Genomic DNA, 8,712 nt, shown 5'->3' with positions numbered 1-8,712 from the left:
TACCACCCCCAGTGTGTTTCGGCTCTGATACCAGTTGCGACAGAACTACCAAATTAAAACTCTAATTAAGCGTAATGGCCGTCATTTGAACACAACGGGCACATTAGCTTAACGGCTTAATTTGGCGATCCTTTCTCAACCCACGGCCCGATCGAAACAACACCGGTAGTCCCACGCGAAGGTGGGCACAGATGGTACAAGCACGATTCATTACTTGAAACTACAAGAGTGATCATGAAACGAAACATTTAGTGTTACAAACCGAGTTCAAATACATAAATAATTTACAAGATTAACACTTACATAGACATGACTGAAATTGAAAACAAAGATCCTACAACTACTCTAGCTTACATCAGTTCTGATCCACCCCGACCGGTCGGACCGGTCCACCCAACCGGTCGAACCGGTCGACACCACGCTGCCAACTCGACCGGTCAGACCGGTCTACGCAAAACAGAAGGGCTGCACACTCAGCCCACAAGTGTACAACTCGACAACGCCCTAACCTAAGGGTCCCGCTCCTCGACCTGCCACCCCTCTGCATCCCGGCAGATGAACTTGACACAACAGGGGCAGAAGTCGACGCCCGGGTGTCCTGTAATAATAAATATGGCAACAAACCCTGAGTATTCTAATACTCAGCAAGGCTTACCCGACCAGTGGGTATAACTTAGCCCACATAACTAGACATGAAAGGCTTTTGGCTGGTGGTTATTTTTGCATAAAGAGCGACTAAAATAGTTTCCTTACTTTCATTATTTTAGCTCCAGGTTCTATATAAATGAACTCTCATCTAATATTTGCATAGACCCACTATAGCAATCATGGTGGTGCAAGCAAAAATAATTCAATGTACTCGATATTTTATATAAATATACATAACTCACATTCTAATATTTTGCTACGATGCAGCAAAGAGATCAAGGCCCTCATAACCGCGAGACACGGCGAATCGATCCGATTTAACCTTGTAAGGTGGACCTAACCAACACGGCACGCATTTACCCCGTCGGACTATACATGCCAACCATTCCCCTCCCTGCCTCGAACTACAGAACCGCCCCACCTGCATATAGTCAGCCGAGCCCTACGAGAGACCACCAAAAGTAAACATATGCATCCCGATTCTCCGCGGCCACTCGACTCGCCCTAAGGGGTGGGTGGTAGAAGTTCTGTACTTTCGAAGCAAGGCAGTACTCGGCTTACTGGTTTCGACTACCTCCTACTCCCGACATGCGGTTAGTACAATTCAATCCCCGATCAGCACTGCCGACAACGACCGGTCCTTAATCGACTCAGACGGGGTACCTATACATCATCCCCACCCGGTCTCACATCTCCATGTCCATTTCCATACTCAAGTACTGTAACATAAGTAGACATAACCTATGTCTCGCGAGTAACTGGAAATTACTCGACTTCTATATATTCTATCTCTCGCGAGTGACAAGAAGTCACTCGACTTCTACCGCGAACTCTTAAGCATAGCATTATTATCGTCCTATCATACTAGTACAAACTCAAGGAAACCTAGAGATCATGCAACTAGGGTTTCAACAAATATCTATACGTAATGCATAAGTAATAGATATATATATATATGTCATAAATTAAATTAATAGGTTGTGCTCCGGGGCTTGCCTTGCGTCTGCTGCTCAGCACTAGGGTGAGTTGGGCCTTGGGCCGATTCCCCGCGAATCTCCTCCTACGGGGCTTGTCCCCGCGGCTCCTGTGGCTCCGCAACCACCTCGTATACGACCTCCTCCGCCGCGGCTGCTACACGTATGCATATGACATGAGAATGTATGCAATTACGATATGCAACAACAATCTTTGAAATGCCTAAATAGAAACACTACAAATTTATCCTAAATTTACCCAATTCTACACCCAACAGTTCTAATAAAACCCGGAATATCCGGATTCATATCCGGAGTTTCCGGGCCTATACCCGGAGTTTCCCCCGGAGGGTCCCAAACCCGGAGTATCCGGGCATATACCCGGAGTTTCGCCCGGAGTGTTCAAAAACCCGTAGTATCCGGGCTTATACCCGGAGTCTCCGGGCTTGACAGCATTTTCGCCCCAAAAACTGAAATCTTGATTTTTGGCAAAACCACCCCACCAAATTTGGAACCCTCTTGAATCCTAGTTGAATGATGCATATAGAGACGATAGACCAAAGAAAATCACCTAGAACATCCTAAAACAACCAAATCGACGAGCCCTAACTTCTAGTACCTTGAGCTAGTTCATCTTGCAAGAAAACTCGAAAATGATGTCGCCCCAAGGTGGAATACTTGTAGAAGATGATCCCCCACACCGAGTGAAGCTCCCTTGGCCTTGGAATCAAGTTGAAATGAAAGATTTTGGAATCTAGAGCTTAGGGGAGAGGGAGAGCTCGTGAGGGAGGTGAGGGAGAGAGAGGTAACGGGAGAGAGTGAGAGTGAGGGAGAGAGAGAGTGATATTTTCTATTTAAATGATTGTGGGGTCCAGATGACCAAATTATGGAAAAAGAAACTCCACGCCCGGAGTATCCGGGCCAATGGCCGGAGTATCCGGCTGTTACACTGCTCGAGCTCGCCGCTGCTGATGGCGTCCCATTGCGGCCGCCGCCGCTGCCTACGGGATACGGCCCATGGCACGCTACGCAAGCTCGCCATCATGGCCGCCACCTATGCGTGCTTGATGCGCCATCCGCATGGTCCTCCTCCTCCCATGCCGCCGCGTGCTGCGCCTGGGACGGCGTGGTCTGTGACGCCGGCGGTTGCGTCACGTCCCTGCGCCTCCCTGCCCGGCCTGTGGCCTCGCCCTGCTGAGTGCGTCCGCCGCCATGGCAGTGAGCGGACCTCCCGCGCGGCTGGCGTCGAGGGAACACCCATGCACGGCCCGCAGCGCGCCCCTGCGCGGACGGCTCGACATGCCGGCATAGCTCGGCAGCTCGCCCGTGCGTCGGCTCGACGCGGGCAGAGGCGCTCGCACGCGGTGCGGCCTCGCGCAGCTGCCGACGCTCCTCCGCACGCGTGCCTCGCCGCTGTCCAGCGTGGCGCCGTGGCCACCCGCACCCGCCCGGAGAGAGAAGGGAACCGGCAGCCGTGACGGAGAGAGAAGGGGAGGATGGAGAGGGAAGATGACGGGAGAGAGGAGAAAAGAAATGGCAACATTTATTACGGATCCATTTCAAGAAACCATGCGTCGAAACTCCATGGGCTCCTAGCTGCCCTCGGCGACGCCCAAGCCGACCGACGAGGCACCCGTCGCCGCCAACGGGCATGGAGAGGCAGACGCGGGAGAGCAGTGCCACCGCCGCAGCCGCAGCCAGGTCCCACCCAGCGCACCGGAGGACCTCGGCGAGCGCGCGGGCGAATCGGTGGGCGACGCGGAGCGCGTCGCGGAGGACGGAGTCGAAGATGCCCGCGGAGAGCATGGCACCGACGGCGTCGCCGACCAGCGGCGGCGTGAGAGCGCGGTCGAGGCGTGCCGAGAGCCACGCATTGGCGTCGTCGAGGCCTCGAGGTCCAGCCGCAGAGCGGCGGCCGCGGCGTCCTTGGCATCGAGCGCGGCCCGGAGGCGGTTGACCACGGCGTCGAAGGACCGCAGCAACGCCTGGTTCTCGCGCACCTGCGCCTCGAGGTGCGCCGTGAGGGTCCCGCCCCCGTCCAGCCCCGGCGCGTCCACCGGCGCGCCCCACGCGATCCGCTTGAGCTCCGACAGCCGCCTGAGGTGCGACACCGCGGCGGCCTCCGCGGCCGACGCCGCCTCCGGCAGGAACGGCGCGTGGGCCTCCTGTAGGTGCAGGTACACCGCCTGGAACGACGAGGCCGTCGCGAGCGCTGCCTCCACGGCGGCCGGCGTAGGCACGTGCCCCTCGGCCAGCGCGGCCAACGGCGCGGTGGCAGGCGACGGCGGCCAGCGCGTCCAACGGCGCGGTGGCAGGCGACGGCGGCCGGCGCGGCCAACGGCGCGGTGGCAGGCGACGGCGGCCGGCGGGGGCGCGGGGCCACTCAGCCGGCGCAGCCAACGGCGGGGTGGCAGGGCTCAAGCAGGAGCAGGGGCGCCGAGGGCAGCAAGGAGGAGGAGCCCATGGAGTTCCGTTGAGGGAGGAGACGGAGCAGATGGAGACGATGGTGGAGGAGCAGACGGAGGCATTGCAGCGGTGCGACTTGGTTTCATAATGGCAAACCGGCGAAACCCACTTCCGCAATGGCAAAAGAGCGAAGCCCACTTCCGATGATGCGAAATCCCAAATTTCTCGTCCGGGTTGGGACTGGTCTTAAGTGCTTGGTCGTGGTTGTCAGTGTCATGGATCAAATCACATTGATCTCATATGTGGTGATATACTGATATGGCTCGTATCAAATTGGGGAGCTATTGGGTAATCGTTGTATTGGCTTAGGGCAGTCCCAATAGAGAGTTTCTATTTATAGTTTCCAAGAGCAAAATAGTATAATTAATGATACTTAGAAACTATCTTCCCCAACCCATGATTTCTACAGCAGTTTCTGTATAATGAGCCACTTAAATACACTATAAAAAAGATAAGGATCAGTTGTGCATATAACACAGTGGCCGCCACCACCACCTGCCTTTTTGGGTGGTCGCCAGAAAGAAATTTGCCCTTACCACAAGCTTATCTTATCTATTCCCATTCTTCTCTATCCGTTCGTCTTCTTTCTCATTCTCCGACCCTCCTCTGTCCTGCATGCCGCCGCCAGAGCCATGGTGCATCCTAGCTGCAAGCCACACGGAGGTTGATTTGAGCTTCCCTCTACTGTTTGGTTGAAATCGAGACCCAAATCGAAGCCTCAAATCGAGACCCATCCAAGCAGCCTTATAAAAAAAGGAAAGAAAACAGGAAGCATGCAGGCCCCGTAGAGCGCCTCACGATGCTGCATGTGGACCTGCTCAACCGGGCCAGCCTCCGCGCCGCCTTCGACGGCTGCGACGGCGGCATCCACACTGTCTCGTTGATGCACGACAACCAGCGTCGCCGCTGATGATGCTCGGATGAGACTGGGAGCAAGGTGCAGGGCGGATTTGGCGCGGCGGCAGGCGTCGGAACAGTGGATCCGAGGAAAAGGCACTGGAAACCAGTAGAGTCTCCCCAACGCCAAGTAGCGGGTTTCTTTGAGTCTCGATTCTAGCGAAGACTCTGTTTCGTGAGGAATAAACCGTTTCTTTCTTTTCTAACCTCTCTCTTCATTAATTCTGTTGCCACGTCAGCAAAATGATAAGTTGTCAATGTATTTAAGAGAGATAGAAACTATAATTAATATCCCATTGAGACTGCCCTTGGTTTGGGGCCATATCTCTGCTTCTAAAATGTTTGGGTTTCTTTTCTGGACTTTTAAGATTTCGAGGTACAATCATTGGAAGAGTAGAGGTCAATAATTAATTAGCATAGTCTTTACCGCTTCTTATTTAATTTCCCACCAAAAGGCTCGGCTTTTCTTTTCTTCATTACATACTGCAAAACAAATTGAAAATCTAATGTGCTGCCAATAGAGAAACAACTATAGTTATTAGTAGGTGGCAGCTCATGTTCCAACTCGTCGTTTTCATTGACTGTAACTCTGCAACCTTAGCGTCTTCTTGTCTACGTAACACACCAATTCTAAGTATAATACTCAGTCTTGAGCGATCTCTGTAAGAGGACATAATAAGAACAGAAGAAGAGAATATTAACACGATGGAGCTGGATCTGCAGTTGCAACAACATACAAATTGTTGCAATAAGTAGGTGATATTGCCACAATTTAAAATTTGGTGTCAATGTATCCATTGTTTTGCCACAAATTTTATTGCATTGCCATATGTTAATCGATTCATGTCCTCCTTGATCAGCAAGTACAAAACTGTAGAGCAGATAGAGAAGAAGATGAAAAGGCTTCAAGATCTACTGATTAGAGCCCATATGATCGTCGAGGAGGCTGAGGTTCAATACATCACCAACTCAAAGATTCTACTTCAACTGAAGAAGCTTGTGGAGGTCATGTACCTGTTGGCAGCCAAAATTGGCAATACCGGTCGGGCCGACCGGTCAGACCGGTCTAGACCTGTAATCCGAATCTGGTTAGAGTTTTAGGTTTAGAGTCCTTTTGTAACCCGATTTAGAAGGGGTACGTCCTCCCCGGCCTTTAAATATAAAGGCTACGGCCGATTGAGGGTTTTTCCAACCACAATTGAACCAAGAATGTTCTCTTTACTCTATTTTCCAAACTCTAGCTTTTCCAACCCCTTTGCCTTTCTTTGCTCGTCTCTACGTCGTTCAAGGGCGTATTGGGTGGCCTGACGACCTCAAAACAATCCTAGATCTTCGAGCTCTGACGGGATCCCTCCCGAGCTTGAAGTTCTTTTGCGTGTTTCTGCATTCAACCAGTCTGACCGGTTGGCGTGACCGGTTTGACCGGTCGCCGTCTGAAGCTTGCCGGTGAAGATCATCTTAATTTGACAACGACGTGCCAGCTACCCAAAAATTCATGGTCTTCTTCTGTCTACAAACTCGAAAAATCGTCCTTCTCATATAAAACTCTTTTGTGATGCATTCAGCTAACTGCTCCTAGTTAACTTGAGAAAAGTCTATATTGCCCCTTGAACTTGTCACGAAGTTTAAAATACTCTCTCTTAACTCCACAACCGGACATGTAATTATTTACAGAGGTACAATAGGTGATAGGAAAACTATTTTAACTAAGTTGGAATGCAAAAATTCTTGAAATATAAATATTTGAATATGGGTAAAATTTAAGTTTCATTGAATTTTTAGGACATAAAAACATGCTCCAAAATTTACCAAATTTTAAAGATAAGGATAACTTTGAACTTATTTTATCATGTTAATTTTATTTCACTCATGTTTCACTGAAAGTTTCAAAAGTTTATTAGAATAATCAAATTTGGTGCAAATTTGCCCTTTATGAACAAACTTAAAATATTGCTGCAGAACATGAGTGAAATAAAATTAACATGATAAACTAAATTGAAAAAACCTTAGATTCCAAATTCGGTATATTTTGGATCACATTTTGATACCCCAAAAATCAATGAAATTTAAATTTATCCATATTCAAATACTTATATTTCAAAAAGTTTTGCATTCCAACTGAAAACAATAGTTATAATGGTTTTCCTATCACCTACTCTTCCTGTATAAAAAAATTCATAATTTATTGACTCATTTTAAATTATTTTTTTCTTGCTATGAAAGTTGGAGGGAGAAAAAAAAGGGGAAAACCCGCTCTGCTATGGTGACGACTAGAGTGATTTTTGTTTTTGGGGGTAACTCGGTTACAAGTCCAAAGGGCAATATAGACTTTTCTCAGTTAGCTAATGTCAAACATCTTTTGAAGCTATATTTTTATGGGAAAATTGGTTGAGTACCATCAAAAGAATCGAAACTTGGAAAAATACCATTAAAAGTTTATGTTTTAGAATACTAGCATCCAAAGTTTCCTCCGTTATAGCAATCTAGCATCCCTGTTAACTTGCCGTTAAGTAGAGCTGGAAAATGAATCCAACACGGGCTGCCGCCTGCCGGTGCCGCACGCTGCAGTAGAGCTAGAGCCTAGCCGCACTGAGCGCAGCAACAGCTGGTTTGCCGGCAGCACGGCCCCGCCCCGGAACCCGCGCGGGCTCAGGTCAGCGTGTCGTCTTTGCCTCTCAACCCGTAGTAGTAGCTCTTCCCCAGGTTGGCTCCGCCGTTGGCACAGCTGCAGCCCGCGCACCAGCTCGCCCGTCTGCGCCGCGGTCAGCGCGCCGTCGCTGCCGAACGACACGAACTACACGGACCTCTTGGGCCGTGAGTTGAGCCAACCCATGCAGCCGGTGGTGCCGCCACCAACGGTCGCCTGCTGTGTCACCGGGCTGATCGGTTCACCGGCGAGCGCCACAGCTCGGGCTGGCGGAGCATGGCCGCGGCGCCGGGCTCGATGGCGTCAAATGTGTTCACCAGTATGACCGCCGCGTCGCGGTACCGCTCGCCGTGGTGCACCATCCACCAGGACGCCTCGCCGGCGCAGTCCTAGAGCGGCTGCAGGATGTTGGTGCCGGGCACTTTAACGCAGTCGGGGAGCCTGACGGGCTCTGGCAGGTCGCGGAATTTACGGAGAGGAGTGATGGTGGCGCCGGCAGGAAGCTTGCCGAGAGAGACAACCGGGAGGGATGCGGCGCCGGCGGGCCCGAGCCCGCGGCCTCCACCGCACTGGCCATGCCTGCTGGAGGTTAGGGATGACAAGTGGGGCCCAGGTGTCATAGGGATAGGAAAGTGGCAGCTGAGGTCCTGTTAACGTGGAGTTGACGGGAATGGTAGAAAGCAACAACACAGCAATCTTTCGATGCTAATTTTCTAAAGCTGAATCATTCCATGGTAATTTTCTAAAATCTGAATCTTTTGATGGTATGAATCTAATTTTTCCTACTTTTATGTGGGCATGCTAAATACTCGTTAAAAACAGAAAGGTCATGTCTCGAACAAAGCTAGAAAGGCTCTAGCATCTCCTGCTAAGAGTCCATATATACTGTAGTCATGCAAGGAGGCTGTGAGGGACGATACATCACCAATTCTTTGATGCTGGTGCAGCTAAGGATGCTTGTTAAGGAGGCTGTGAGCCCTTTGAGGAGGGCCGAATCCAAAAAAACATGTGACAGGTTGCCTTCTCTTAAGCGCACCCATGCAGCTTCTAGCGTCATGAGGACTACCATGTCTTTTTCAA

The sequence above is a fragment of the Panicum virgatum genome, chromosome 9K (assembly GCF_016808335.1).
Source record: "Panicum virgatum strain AP13 chromosome 9K, P.virgatum_v5, whole genome shotgun sequence".
Lineage (NCBI taxonomy): Eukaryota > Viridiplantae > Streptophyta > Magnoliopsida > Poales > Poaceae > Panicum > Panicum virgatum.
This window is presented reverse-complemented; position numbering follows the sequence as displayed.